The following is a 16,061-nucleotide window of genomic DNA, read 5'->3' as shown; positions in this document are numbered from 1 at the left end:
TATTGCTCAACTGAACCAATACTCAAGGTTTTATGTAAGAAAAGAAAACCTATATATTTCAGTATTATTTTAGGCACTTATTGTATATAATATGTGTGTATATGTATATACATATAGAACCTATTAAAGCATATTTTCTATATATACAAAAGATATTTTATAAATATATAAATTTACATATATATTCACACATATAGTGTAAACATACTTCTGTGCACACACACATATACATAATTCAACAAAGCTCAATTAGAATTTAAGCTGGCCAGTACTCTGAGGGACAATAAAAAAGGCTTTTTAAAATATACTAATGTCAAAAAGCAAACTAGAAATAACATTGGCCCATTAATTGATGAGCATGGTCACTTTATTAACAGGGACACAGACAAAGCAGAAATGTTTTTAATGCTTTCTTCATTTCAGTGTTCAACATCAAGGATGGACTTGGGGGCCCCCATAGCCCTGGGCTAGAAAACCATGGCTGCGAGAACGATAAACTCCCAATGAATCCAGAACTTGTACAAGATTTACTACTCCATCTAGATCCCTACAGGTTGATGGGGCCTAATAAGGTTAATCCAAGGGTCTTTAAAGAGCTGGCTAATGACATGGCAAGACATCTCTCCATGATTTTTCGATGCTTTTCACAGAATCACACAGAATCACAGAATCACAGAATCGACTGGGTTGGAAAAGACCTCAGAGATCATCGAGTCCAACCCTTGGTCCAACTCTAGTCTGTTTACTAGATCATGGCACTAAGTGCCATATCCAATCTCAGTTTAAAAACCTCCAGGGACGGCGAGTCCACTACCTCCCTGGGCAGCCATTCCAATGCCTGACCACTCTCTCTGTAAAGAATTTCTTTCTAATATCCAGCCTAAATTTCCCCTGGCAGAGTTTAAGCCCATGCCCCCTTGTCCTATTGCTAACTGCCTGGGAGAAGAGACCAATCCCCACCTGGCTATAACTTCCCTTCAGGTAGTTATAGAGAGTGATGAGGTCACCTCTAAGCCTCCTCTTCTCTAGACTAAACACCCCCAGCTCCCTCAGCCTCTCCCCATAGGTCTTATGTTCAAGTCCCTTCACCAGTCGTGTTGCTCTTCTCTGGACCCGCTCCAGCACTTCAATGTCTTTCCTGAACTGAGGGGCCCAGAACTGAACACAATACTCCAGGTGTGGCCTCACCAATGCAGAGTACAGGGGAAGGATCACTTCCCTTGTCCTGCTGACCATGCTATTTTTGATACAGGACAGGATACCGTTGGCCTTCTTGGCCACCTGGGCACACTGTTGGCTCATGTTGAGCTTCCTGTCAATTAGTACCCCCAGGTCCCTTTCTGTCTGACTGCTCTCCAGCCACTCTGCGCCCAGCCTGTAGCGCTGCAGGGGGTTGTTGTGACCAAAGTGCAGCACCCGGCACTTGGCCTTATTGAACTTCATCCCATTGGAATCAGGCCATTTTTCCAGTCTATCCAGATCCCTCTGCAGAGCCCTCCTGCCTTCCAGCAGATTGACACTCCCTCCCAACTTGGTGTCATCAGCAAATTTGCTGATGATGGTCTCAATCCCCTCATCTAAATCATCAATAAAGATGTTAAACAGGACTGGACCCAACACTGACCCCTGGGAAACACCACTAGTGACTGGCCGCCAGCTGTATGCAGCCCCATTCACCAGCACTCTCTGGGCCCGGCCTTCCAGCCAGTTCTTAACCCAGCGTAGAGTACACTTGTCCAAGCCATGGGCTACCAGCTTTTGCAAGAGTATATTATGGGAGACAGTGTCAAAGGCCTTGCTGAAGTCCAGATAGACCACATCCACGGCTTTTCCCTCATCCACCAGCTGGGTCACCTGATCATAAAAGGAGATCAGGTTGGTCAGACAGGACCTGCCCCTCTTAAACCCATGCTGGCTGGGTCTGATCCCTTGTCCATCCTGAAGGTGCTGTGTGATTCTATTCAGGATGATCTGCTCCATAACCCTGCCAGGCACCGAGGTCAGGCTGACAGGCCTGTAGTTGCCAGGGTCAGCTCTGCAGCCCTTTTTGTGGACTGGGGTAACATTGGCCAATTTCCAATCATATGGGACCTACCCAGTGAGCCAGGACTGTTGGAAGATGATGGAGAGCGGCTTGGCAAGTTCTTCTGCTAGCTCCCTCATCACCCTAAGATGGATCTCGTCTGGTCCCATAGACTTGTGAGGATCCAGATGACTCAGTAAATCACCAACTATTTCCTCCTGGAATACAAGGGGCCTATTTGGCTTCCTATCTCTGTCAACCACCTCCAGAGATGAGTTGTCCTGAGGGCCACCTGTCTTACTGGTAAAAACTGACGCAAAGTAGGTATTAAGTACCTCAGCTTTCTCCTCATCTTTGTTAACTATATTTCCCTCAGAGTCCAACAGAGAATGGAGGTTTTCCTTGCCCCTTCTTTTGTTATTAATATATTTGAAGGACTTCTTATTATCCCTGACAGAATTGACCAAATTAACTTCAAATTGCACTTTTGTTTCCCTGATTTTTTTCTGCAAGATCTAGCTATTTCCATAAATTCTTCATAAGTAGCCTGCCCTTTTTTCCAGTCGGTAAAGTCTCTTTTTGTTTCTGATTTCATTCAGTATCTCCCTGATTAGCCAAGCCGGTTGTCTTCCCCGCCGGCTAGCCTTTCGGCACACTGGTATAGCCTGTTCCTGTGCACTCAAAACAACCTGCTTGAAGCATGTCCAACCCTCCTGGGCCCCCTTGTTTTTAAGCATTGTTTCCCATGGTATGCTCTGAACTAGACTTCTGAATAGGCGAAAATCTGCCCTCCGGAAGTCCAGCATAGAGGTTTTGTTAATGGTTCTCCCTGCATCTCTGAGTATTGAAAATTCTATTATTTCACAGTCGCTATGCCCCAGGCGGCCTCCAATCACTACATCTCCCACCAGCCCTTCTCTGTTTGTAAACAGTAGGTCCAGCGGGGTCTTGCCCCTGGTAGGCTCATTTACCAGCTGATGAAGGAAATTGTCCTCTATACACTCTAGGAACTTCCTAGACTGCCTCTTCTGTGCAGTATTGAGCTCCCAGCAGATATCCGGCAGGTTAAAGTCACCCACAAGAACAAGGGCCACCTGTTGATGAGATGGGCTTTTTTGCTCCTCTCTTTATTTAGCTCCTCATCCATCCCAGCTAGCACAGGAACTGAGGCAAATATCACTTGTGCTCCCGTCCCATGAACTGATCGACCCAGTGCTTTAAAGTCTTTTTAAATTATCTTGGTACTTCTTCTGTTGATGTCCTCGCTGCCAGCTTGGACTACTAACAGGGGATAGTAGTCTGAGGGCTGAATCAGCTCCGGAAGTCTTCTATTAATGTCCCTCACCCTGGCCGCAGGAAGGCAGCAGACCTCCCTGTGGGATGGGTCTGGGTGACATATAGGGCCCTCTGTTCCCCTCAGAAGGGAGTCGCCGACTACTACCACTCTTCTGTTTTTTTTTTCTTCTTACAGCTGCAGTTGTAATTCTTTTTGTTGATGAGGTCCATCCAGAGGGCTCTCCAGGTGGATCTTCTCAGCTGTCCTCTGCCTGATTTTCAGGGTCCATGGCCTCATATCTATTTGTTAAGGGCACCAAGGGTGGTGATGGGGTTTGAGAGAGGGTTCTTTTACCTCTCCGATCAGGGACCTGTTTCCATTCCCTCCCATCAATTAGATCTGCTGTATCCGCCTTATGGCAGGAGGGACAAGGCTTTGCCATCTCCTGTTGCACACCCTTAGGAGTCAAAAGAGCCTGACCCCACCAGTCTATTTCTTCTTCACTCTCCCTAATGCTTCTTAGTCTCTCCACCTCTTCCTTAAGCTCTGCCACTAGGCACAGTAAGTCATTGACCTGGTCACATCGTACATAGGTGCCTCCTGTACCATTCTCTGATACTAATGCCAGGCACAGACACTCTGCGCAGCCAGAAGCCTGGATGGCCTCATCCTTCTTGGCAGGTAGTGTCTGTGTAGACACACTCTTTGTATTAATGGCAGCAACAGCTTTCCTTTTTCTAGAAACCATTGCTACCCTTAGTTAAATTGGGGACAAGAAAACAAAATGAAACCCCGGACAAACTCACCTACAAGAGCTAGTGGTGTCCAATCTACTTGCCCTGCCACACCCCAGTCTGTGTCACCAGCAACAAGTGAGAGGTCTAACAGCGAGGAGTGACAGAACCTCTGAACCCTACTGCACAAGCAGCCCCAGTCGCTGCTGCAGCACTGTGTGGGTAGTGCTCACCTGCCTCACAAGCACGTTCACCTCCCAGCACCTGGTGGGCTCCCAGAGGCTTTTTCAAAGCAAGAGGGAGGGGTGTGACTCCCGTCACCATGGTAACAGTCGCGCCACGTCAGCCGGTTCCACAAGGGCTCCCGGGAATCTGGAGAGTTCCCAGATGACTGAAAGCTGGCAAACATTGTCCCAGTCTACAAGAAGGGCAACAGGGATGACCCTGGTAACTACAGACTTGTCAGCCTCACTTCTGTTCCTGGAAAAGTCATGGAGAATATTGTTCTGGGAGTTATAGAAAAACATCTGAATGACAATACGGTCATGGGTCCCAGCCAGCATGGGTTCATGAGGGGAAAGACTTGCCTGACCAACTTAATTTCATTCTAGGACAAGTTTACCCACCTAGCTGACCAAGGGAAACCTGTCGATGTGATCTTTTTGGACTTTGTTAAAGCCTTTGATACTGTCTCTCACAGTATCCTCCTGGACAAGTTGTCCAGCATACAGCTGGGTAAACACTCAACACAGGGGATGAGCAATTGCCTGACAGGCCAGGCTCAAAGGGCACTAGTAAATGGGGTAATGTCAGACTGGCAGCCAGTCATTAGCAGGTTTCCACAGGGATCCATCTTAGGGCCAGCACTCTTCATTGTCTTTATAAACGACTTACACTCGGGATTTGAGGGATTGCTTAGTAAGTTTGATGATGACACAAAACTAGGGGGAGCTGTCAATATTCTCGAGGACAGAGAGGCCTTGCGGAGGGATCTGAACAAGTTGGAGAACTAGACAATCACCAAACACGTGAAGTTAACAAGAGCAAGTGCTGGATTTTGAACCTGGGACACGGCAACCATGGCTGTACCCGCAGACTGGGGGACAAGATGCTGGAGAGCAGCTCCGCTGAGAAGGATCTGGGGGTTCTGGTCGACTCCAAGTTGAACATGAACTAACAGTATGCCCTGGCAGCTGAGAGGGCTAGCCATGTCCTGGGGTGCACCAAGCACAGCATCGCCAGCTGGGCCAGGAAGGTGATTGTACCACTCTGCTCTGCACTGGTGCAGACTCACCTGGAACACTGTATAAAAAAAGATATAAAGCTACTAGAGAGTGTCCAGAAGAGGGCAACGACATTGGTGAAGGGTTTGGAGAGGAAGCCGTATGAGGAGCAGCTAAAGTCACTTGGTTTGTTCAGCCTGGAGAAGAAGAGACTAAGAGCAGACCTCATCGTGGTCTACAGCTTCCTCACAAGGGGAGGAAGAAGGGTAGGTGCCGAACTCTTCTCTTTAGTGACCAATGACAGAACCCGAGGGAATGGCAGGAAGATGTGATGGTGGAGGTTTAGGTTGGACATTAGGAAAAGGTTCTTCACCTAGAGGGTGCTGGAACACTGGAGCAGGCTCCTCAGGGAGGTGTCATGGCCCCAAGCCTGACAGTGTTCAAGAAGAGACTGGAAAACACCCTCAGATACATGACATGAACTGTGGGGTTGTCATATGCAGGGACAGGAGATGGACTTGATGGCCCTTGTGGGTCCATTCCAACTTAGGTCATTCTATGATTCTAACATAGATCTGCAGAAAGATATGCATAGATACATAAACTTACAGGTGCACATCTTTATTTTGCTGTTGCCTGTAATTATTTTTATACTTCACTTAGTTCCAGTGTTCACACACATCAGAGAATGATAACTTGACATAACTGACACATATATCTATCCATCTAGCTGCCTATTGGCCTCCCACATTTCTCTGTGATGACTTTGGTCATTAATCAGTTCACTCCCTATACTGGAATTAACAAGCAGGGAACAAGAAAATGGAATATCCTAGTATGCTGTCATAACCATAAAATGAAAACCATTTATATTATAGTATATTTTCATTTGTGAATAGTTCCCTTGAATCCACAATGATTATTCAAAGCAGATAACTTATTGGGGAGTGAGGTGGGAGGGGTGTTGCTTAAAGTCAGTAGGAGGGAGAACACCCACTACTGACCCTGTTTAGGCTGAACCCAGATGTTCTGGTGAAGTCAAGTCTTCATCTTCAGAATGAAAGATGTTTTGTCACTCCCCATTTCATAATCAAGCCTCCTCTCTGCTCCTACACGACGCAGCCATGTGTTCCTCTCCCAGTGCAGCAAATCACCAATCAATATATTCTTTCAAAAAACAAGCACTGACTTGTATATTCTCCATAATCACATGTTTTGGTGAAATGTATTATGAAATAGTTTTATCTTAACTCAGTCTGAGAAACAATACCTTTACAAGCCAACTTTCAAATTGTTAATACTCCTAGCCTAGAAATAACAGAACAAATTTGTGCTTTTTTCTTGAAAGCTGATTTTCTCATTTTGTTATTAATGGGATTTTTTTCAGTCATTACTTCTAGCTTAAGAGTAGATTTGCTCTGTGCATTGTTTCAAAGCTTCTTTGAAAGCAGAAAATATATTTAAAAACATATTAAAAGTTATCTGAGAAAGCTCTTCATTCATAAGTATGTACAATCCTTATGGAAAAACTTTAGAAATTATTTAAATCCATTTCATTTATTAAGAAAAAATTAAGTCACAAATCTTTTGAATTTGTCCCCATCTCTGATGTGTAAACTATATCACACTGAGCCGGGGTAAGAATTTCTTTCTGTGTCATTTTATTTTGTTTTCTCATTCGGAACAAATTCTCCATCTCATAATGCAACACATATTTCTCAAGATTGCTATTTCAGCTGCAATAATTATTTTTTTTTTCAAATAAATTAGAAAAAGAAAATAAAACCTTCATCGTTGAATACTCATGTCAAACTGTGCTCTGTTTCTTTTCAAACTTTTGTTTTCTTCTGATGTCCTGGGCAGAATCTAGAATTCTCTTGTTACTCTGTGTATTTTTATGGTACATAATACTTCGTTTGCTTTTCAGTAAGAAAGATCCAGTATCTCTTGCTGATTTCATTTTACTGTTAAATTGAATTTAACATTAAAGTTTCACTCTTTGAAACATTACTCTTATTTATTATAATTAAAACAAGAATATATGGCATGTTCAAGCCATTTACAAAATTTATATGTACATATACAGAACACATCTAATTAGAAAGAAGTTGTACTGAATCTCAAAGAGGTTTGAAAAACACCCTAATATTCTGTTCATGTGGATTTTCTCTTGACATTGGTCCCTCTTGATACACTAGTATAAACATATATTTGGAGTTGTATGTCATAATATTTTTAAATTTCTCTTTTGTCCACTAAATAACATTTTATACACTCAGACACTGCATGAGACAAATATGAGAAAACAGGAGATTTCCTGGCCTAAAAATTGCTTAAGCATTACAGTGAAAAGGAAAAATGTTTAGTTGGTTTTCTTTCACTTTGATGAAGGAAGTATAATTCTGCTTACACGGATGCACATGTTAATAGTCTCACCTGTCCATAACAGAGTAGCATAATTTGAAGGATTGGAAAGTCTGAGCTTGATGTTTCATGAACTCTGTACAAAATCCTCTCTTTGCTGAATGGGAGGACTTGGTGTGACAAAGGTGGTCCCTTAGGTATGGCAGAGACAGAAGCAAATTAAAATCACTTCTGCAGCTGTTAAAATCAGATAGTTTGGGACTACACGGCAGCTCCATGAATCTTCAAAATTTTCCTTTTATGCAAGCTAAAATCAAAATGTCAGCAGTGGTGCCAATGATCATTATAAACCAGATTTGTTATGACTCATTTCTTTGAGCAAAATATTAGCCGGCTAAAGTTTTTGTTACAATAACTCTACAAGCCATAATATAATTCCACATTCCATAGGTCCATTCCAAATTATTTTTTCATTATCGTATCTTGTGATGTTATTTGGAGGGAACAAGTGAGAAAGTGTCTCATTTTGCTAGAGTTTAGTTGGAAATTTATGTAGGATTCATCTCACTTCTCTGCAACCACAGAAAGCCTTAGGCCTGAGAGGTGGTTGCTCAGATAGGTGGTGTGACATCTCCTGAGTATGTGCCTCGTTCTCTTCTTTGACTGGGAAGAGTTTATGACTAAACTCAGTTTCAGCTAAGGTAGTGTCTGAAGGATCTCATGTATAGGGAAAGAGAATTTGTAACTGAAAGGACCAGCAATATAAATGACATAATATATCACATCGTCTTGTCCTTAAAGCAGTTCAGACAGTATTTCAGCCAGCATTGAGGGTCTTTAAATATTTGGTGAAAGGCATTCGTAAAGCATAATGTTCAGTTAGGAAAAGAAGATAAGATACTTAAGTGTACCCTGAGTGTTATGATTATTGTTATTGCTACCAATAAAATACAACTGTAACAAATAAATACACAGACAATTAGAATTAGAATTAGAATTAGAATTAGAATTAGAATTAGAATTAGAATTAGAATTAGAATTAGAATTAGAATTAGCATTAGTGGATAAACAAGCAAAACAAAACACTTTATAAAAATACTGGGATTCTAAGCACATTTGATTCTGAAAAGTTTACACATAGGGAGCAAACGCCACACTTCTAAGGGTAAGTTGGTCATCATATTCCATCCTACTGGACTTTTTGTTGGAATAATATATTACAGCCACTTTTTGTTTGTTGCATAGGAATGCAGTATAGAAAATCAATAAGCTTGATCCTGTTTGTTTTAGTATTTGTTGTGAAACATTTAGTTTGACTATTTGATATAAAATTTATCTCAGCCTACATGAAGAGAATTCAGTTGTGCATCTGTATTACTAATGCATTTTGAAGCTCTATTACATGGTGCATATCAAACATAGGGATCCCCAGCTGAAAGAATGTATAAACATGCAAATATTTTTGTATTATTAATACTCTCTAGTTGGAAAATTCTCTATTAGGGCTGTAGTCTACAACATAACATTTAACAGCTGTTTAAGCATCAGTTATCTGTGTGACACTGGGGGCTGCTTTCCTTTTCAGTAGCACTTTGCAAAGTTTATGACTCCCTTCTGTCATTTCCCGAAACAAAATGCTTGCTGACACAGACCACTTTTTCTTGTACTTAAGTACATTGTAGATTTTCAGGTTATTTCTCTCAAGTCTAAAATCTTCAGCTTTATGACCCATTCCCTATGAGCTCTATTCTGTTTCCTGATATATGCCATTTCTGGTTTGTTTGGTTTATTTCCCACAGTATGTTTTCAGAGATTGGCAAGTCTTGTAAAATACGACTCATGGGTATCAATTTTAACAGACTAGAAATATCAGGGTGGGATTAAAAAGTGATCCTGGGTTGCAAATAGTCTATACACTGTCTGAGAGATCATCCCTGCCGAAGGGTAGTAATAACATGCTGAAGAAGCTTCCAGAAGGATGCTTGGGCACCTTTCTTTATTATGACATCTCAGGGGAGCCTTGAGGTATCATTTTAGTTAGTCACTAAGTGATAGAAACAAATTGAGCCCTAAAATAAATATTGAATTAAATGCAACTAGATATGGAAATTTATTTGGCCCAAAGTATTCTGACAGATCTCATTCCTATTAGCAAGCTTTTGCTCTGTTCTTTAGGTGATGTCTGTTATGATGGAGTTTGTGATTGGATCAGTGATCAGGCAAAAATGTGACAGATGTCTAGAGGTTGGGCAAGTCTGTTACATTCAGAGGAAGAGTCGTAGACCTAAGAATGGCTATGGGGAGGTCTCTCAGGTTGGGCTTTGATGGCCTTCCCTGACACTTATGGCTCTGGCAAGTAAAAGGGAAAAACAACTTGAGTTTCTGAGTCCAGGGTAGAGAAGGACAGCGGCTTGGAGAGAAACTGAAGTGGTTCAGACTCAGAGTGGGAGAACAGACTGTCTACCATGGCCTCAAGACAAAGGCTGCTGGTCGGAGCTGAATAGAAAATTAAGATACTGAAATATCCCAGGGAGGTTGTGGAGTCTCCTTCTCTGGAGACATTCAAAACTCACCTGGACATGTTCCTGTGTAACCTCATCTAGGCATTCTTGCTCCAGCAGGGGGATTGGACTAGATGATCTTTTGAGGTCCCTTCCAATCCCTAACATTCTGTGATTCTGTGATTCTGTGATCTCGGGACTGACCTGGTTATGTGATGCAGCCATGAGAGAAAGATTTAAAGAAATGACACTGTATGATTGTATGATAATGCAGTTACAGTCCTGATTATCTAGGACTTTAAACAGGGCAAGATCTGCTCAGAGAACTACCATTATTTGCTCAGCCAGCTACTGTGGTGGGGAAAACAAACAGAAAAAATTCTCTGCCGGAACAATCCCCATCCCCTTATTACAAGCAGATGCTGTCTGTGAGGGAGCTTCAGGGCACAGTGTTGGGCAGAGCCAGGGGTAAGGTGTAGGGAGCCAGGAGTGCCTTCACCCCCATTGCAGACCCCAACCCCATAAAAGCAGCAGAGCAGGCCCAACAGTGGTGGATCAGTGTCAATCACAAGGGTGGACTCTCTTGCTGTGGCAGGTAGGTCAAAGGCCCAACAGGGACATCATGGCATCAAGAAGGAGAGGCGCATGACCAAGTACGGTGGTGAGGACCAGAGCCAAAACACAGCTGTGCCCCTGAGGGCATGGCCCTAACTGCTAGACACTAGGGGAGTTGGGTTTGGGGGACACATTCCAGGTCCACCATAAACACACAAGTCATCCTGATCAAAGTATCAGTCATTTATCAGTAGAAAGTTATGTCTTGAAAAATAACTGAACTGCTGTTCTCTTACTCTTAGAGAGAGATACAAAGTCCTTGGGAAAGTGCACCTGAGAACTCAAATACATCAGTCCTGTGGATACCAAATCATGGGTTTGATAAAGTTACGGTTTTGTGACATATCATAACCTTTTTCTCACACTTTCTTATTCTCTTAGCGCCCATATGCTCTGCATCCTGTTGTTTGCTGTATGATAAAAAAAGTTCTGGTCCCTTTGTCATAGAAAATCACCACCACAACTCTCTCCTTGTTTAAATCCTCCCCACTTCAAATGTGCAACCTACTTTTTTCTCTCAATAATCTAATCAATAAACTTCATAAAGCTATCAAAACCTGACATTTAGGTCTGAATTTTGTTGTTTTTCTTTCAGATTTGAATAAATGCTTGCTGTGCCAGAAAACACAACTGGTTTTGCCACTTGATAAAGTATTTCCTTAACCTGCAAATCTTGTCTTGTTTATAGTTATGGAAAGGGTCTCTTAGGTTTACATTAACATTTGAACCATATTTTCTATTAATAACTCCATATCAGCAGGGATAATGTAGAACCTTGGATGAGGCTCCTGGGATGAAGAAAGAGAGGCAGCATCCAAGCTGGCTGCCAGATTGAATGAGCTCCATTTTAGAAAGAATCCTTTTTTGGTGCCTTGTATTGCAATGAGCCTGTGCGCTAAGGCATTTCCAGATACTGTTCTTAGTTGTGAATAATGTAGCCAGCCTTTGACGAAGCTTTTATCTGAGAGCTGGTTTGCATAGATTATATTACTGCCTTCTCCTGCAGCCTAGAGTACACTCAAAAACTCATTAATTGCTTCTGAGAGGTAAAGTCAAGAGTTATCTCAGTTAAACTTAGTGAGATTTTTGATAGATGATAAGGTCATGAAGTTGAATGCACAGATGTGGGCATATTTGCAGTGCTTCCATGAGAAAACAACTACTGTGCAAATAACATCACTGCCATCAGCAGCAATTACATCTTACTAGGACCATGAACAGGTTTTGTGCTACAAATCTGATTGTTAATATTAGTCACACAGGAAAACATGCTATTCGACTTTCACACGTGTTTGACATTACCTCAATAAAATAACCTCTGATAAATATCTGGCAATTAAAGGGTCTTCTAAGGGGAATGCAGCAAATAGAAAAAAACAAAAATCTAAGGAACAATCTGACACTTATCATGTTCAAATGTATTCACTGAGCAAGAAAGACTATGTATATTATATTTCTTTTGTCCCAGTTTATTTATCTTCTCGCCCAACATTGGTTCAGGTGAGTTTTCATGTCCGTATACTCTTAGGTAAAAAGTAAAATTAAAAAAAGAAATGTATATGGATAGTAAGTGGTCATAAATGCATTTTACTTTTGAATCAAAATTGAGTCAGTCTCCTTATTGTAAATTATATGTTGATGCTCAATGAATTTGTAATTCAAATTAGAGAGCTGATAACACTGAATGTTGTTGTGTTTTGACTCAAAAAGAAGTCGAAAGTTCTCAAGGTCTTGCTGAATTATTGTTTTAAGTGGGTCTAAAGTACAACAGAAAATGTTATTTAAAACAATAATAGGATTTATCATTTAATGAACTCCTACATGGTTTGATCAAGGCATTGCTCAAAAACAAAGTGAAATGAAAGGAAGTGTGAAAGAACTCATAGGCAATGGAAAGAAAGTGAAAGCAAAGAAAATACCCTCTGGGTTTTTGAACACTGTAGTGGCTGAACAGAGGAGTCTGGCTGAGTGAACACATACTCTGTTCTGCAGTGAGAATGCACACTGCAGTAAAACTAGGGCTCAGGCAATCCTGTGTTGAGATGTGGTGCCTTAGGCAAGCTCCAAGCAATGATTCTGTCCTCATACAATTTTTAGGGTAAAAAAAATAGTTCTAGCCAAGGCACTAACAGTCAGAAATATGATTAGCAATGGAAATAAATCTGCATGCAGTAATTTCTAGGACTGCAAAATGGTGCAACAAAGACAATTAGAAAAAGAGAGGGAGTGGAATGAAAGAAATACAATATTCTGTTCCATTTTAAGTCAGTAATTAAGCAATACTGAGAAAAAGCAGTTAATTAACAGAAAGTGTTAAGATTTCTCATTTGTCCTAATGCAGCTAATCAGTAACCTTTTCAGCAGTAAGTTCTAGAATGAAGACCAAAACCTATTACGGAACTGGACTGCTAGATGGATGAGGACCTGGCTGAATGGTCACATCCGGAGGGTAGTGGTCAACAACTTTTGATGGAGATCAGTGACAAATGGTGTTCCCTCAGGGGTCAGTACTGGGACAAGTCAGCTTTCGGAAGAAGTATCAAAAGGTCTTCTTTCTAACACACATCTCAGCCTCTAGCAACACTGGTTGCATGATTTGTTCCACTCATGACGAAGACGCAATGCTTAACTGGAAATCTGCTGCTTCTTCACTGCATTCAGTTCATCAATTTGTCCTCTATTTCACTTCTTTGTTTCTGAAATGAAAGAAGTGAAGTGGTCAGGTGGTGAGAAGGTTTTTGTGGTGCTCAAGTTAGCTATATTTGATTTCTATCTTATTTTCATGCTAAAGAAAAAAATAATTGGTTATTCTTTCACCAAATCGATGCCTCACTGAGCTGGTCTTCGTAATATCTTAGCCTATTAGTACATAGTTTATTAATCAATATGCATTACATGACTGATTGCCTCTTTACTTGTGGCCAAAAATTATCAGTGGATACCTAAAAACTGAGGGGGTTTTGTTTTGGTTAGGTTTGGGGTTTTTTTCTTGTTTTGTTTTTTCTTTTTTAGCATCATACACAACACTGCTAAGATCTTATTTTCTTTTTTGATTGTTTGTTTGTTTGTTTTTTTCCCAGCCAAACTTAAGGGGCATTAAAATGCGGCTATTAATGGGTTCTGAAACCATTAACTTCTACTAAAAAGACTACTTTAGTCTTTGAATGTATTTTTAAACATAATTTTCAAGGACAGTTTTGAAATTTGAGAAATCATTATATAATGTATTCTGTTATTGTTTATCTTGAAAACAATTTTTGTTTTACTACATTTGATGACACAATTCCTCAAGAAATGCAAATGGACTACATTTCCAGTATCTGTTATTTTTCTAGTCATATTGCTTCTTACATTGGTACTCAGGTTTGATCTTGAAATATCTTGACATTATCATAAGAAACGCATATAACTACTAATTTATATAAGGCTTGTTTTGAAACAATATTTGGAAATGATTGCCAGAAAATAACTTATCTGACTACATGAGAACTAAACAGATATTTTTGATAGTGAGAGAAATTGATAAAAAATAAATAACATCATCCTGAATACTTTTTAGTCCTTAGCATTTATGAAATATATGAATTCTCAATAAAAAAGAAAAAAACAACAAGCTGACACCACCTTTAAGGTATTTTTAAGCTTTAGAAAACTGTGATTCTTTTTCCTTTCAAAGGGAAGCAAGAGAAAACAAACCAGTTTTTGAGTGTATTTTTATGACTCTCACAAAACATGCCTGGATTCCTTCTTACTCCTGAAAAGAACATCATGGTTTTTAAAACACAATTCCTTCTTAAAATAGGTATTTTGTAATGAGTTACTAGAGCTGTATCGCATTCTTTAACAAAAGGAATTTTATAGAAATATAAAGCATTCTCAGTTTCGATAAAATAATTTTTGTGTATTCCTTTTGAGCCAATGCTCTTCAGATTTAGTCTGACATTTATAAGGCTTAGTACTTGCTTTGAAAATCACCCATTCAATATTTTATTCAAAGTTGAGTTTACAATAACTAACACTTAGCCACTTATTTCAAAACAAAATGTAGAAAGTAAGGATAAAAAACCTTAATGCAAAAATTTGCTGAGTTTCAGATTCCATATAATCTTTATACAATTTGTAGTCAACCAAAGGAAGGTCTCTTAGAATTCTCCTCAGTGTGACTATTTTGTGCATGTACAACTCAGAAAAAAAAAAAAAAAAGTAAAAATATAAATACATATAATCATTTTAAGCCCAAGAAAATAATTCCCAATGTAACCTAGGATTCATAAACAAGAGGTGCAGAAAAAGAGTAAGCAAAGAGATTTTTTCATCAGCATATTAATTCACATTTGTACTCTGTTTTTTTCTTTTTCCAAGAAAGTCTTCTATTTGATTTTGTTTTAAAAGGATACCTCACCTCCTAGCATGGAAGGTAAAGCCATGAGGACATGATGCTTTGCAGCTTCATTCTCTTTTGTGTCTTCAGCTGTTGGAACTGACATTCCACTCACTGTCCTAGTCTAAGGAGATAGCATAAGATCAGCAAGGCCTTTCACCTTCTGGCAGCTTAGGAAGAGTCTAGTTGCAATAGCACAACATCGAAAGAATACATATTCTGCTAAATAATTGAATCATTGGTATCTGTGCCCCATTGCACCTGTAAAGAATGTTGTATGTTTCATTTTCTGTAAGAAGTCCAACTGATTTCTTCCATGGGAGTTGCTCAAGTGGAAGAAGTGATTCACAGACCATAAGGACAAGACAGAACCTATTTATGGCCTGAGATGACAAAGACTCTTTGGGTAGTCAGTACAAACCACTAAGGCACAGTAGATGATTTGCTACCAAGGTATAAGAGAAACCGAACTGCAGAGGGGTCTGGGGAGGAAAGTATGTTTTTGTAGATCTCAGATTTGATTAGATGCCTGCAAGAGCTGTCATATATTGTAAAATCAGTCTTGTATTCTGTGATCCACAGCTTCCAAGTTGTACCTCATTAGTTGTATGCTAGCGCATGCTTGAGTGTCTTTAGATCCTATATGGAGTAAACTCAGTGGCTTCCACAAAGCCTGTTCCTTTTAACTGGTGTACTTGTTACACTCATACACTTGTGCCAACCACATTCCTCTGTTTTCTCTCCACTGGTTTCTTGACTGTTCAGTTCCTCTTGCTTGCCCATTTTGTTTGCTTGTAATGTTTATTTACAATATGATCATATCTAAACCCAGCAATCAGTGCTAATACCCTACCAGAACTACTGTCAGAAAGGAAGTGACTTTGCTTCCTCTATCTCTGTATCCTCTTCCTGATGCTGACACAAAGGTTTGTACAGCCAGCAGT

The sequence above is a fragment of the Columba livia genome, chromosome 3, assembly GCF_036013475.1.
Source record: "Columba livia isolate bColLiv1 breed racing homer chromosome 3, bColLiv1.pat.W.v2, whole genome shotgun sequence".
Taxonomy (NCBI): domain Eukaryota; kingdom Metazoa; phylum Chordata; class Aves; order Columbiformes; family Columbidae; genus Columba; species Columba livia.
Note: the sequence above shows the minus strand (reverse complement) of the source record.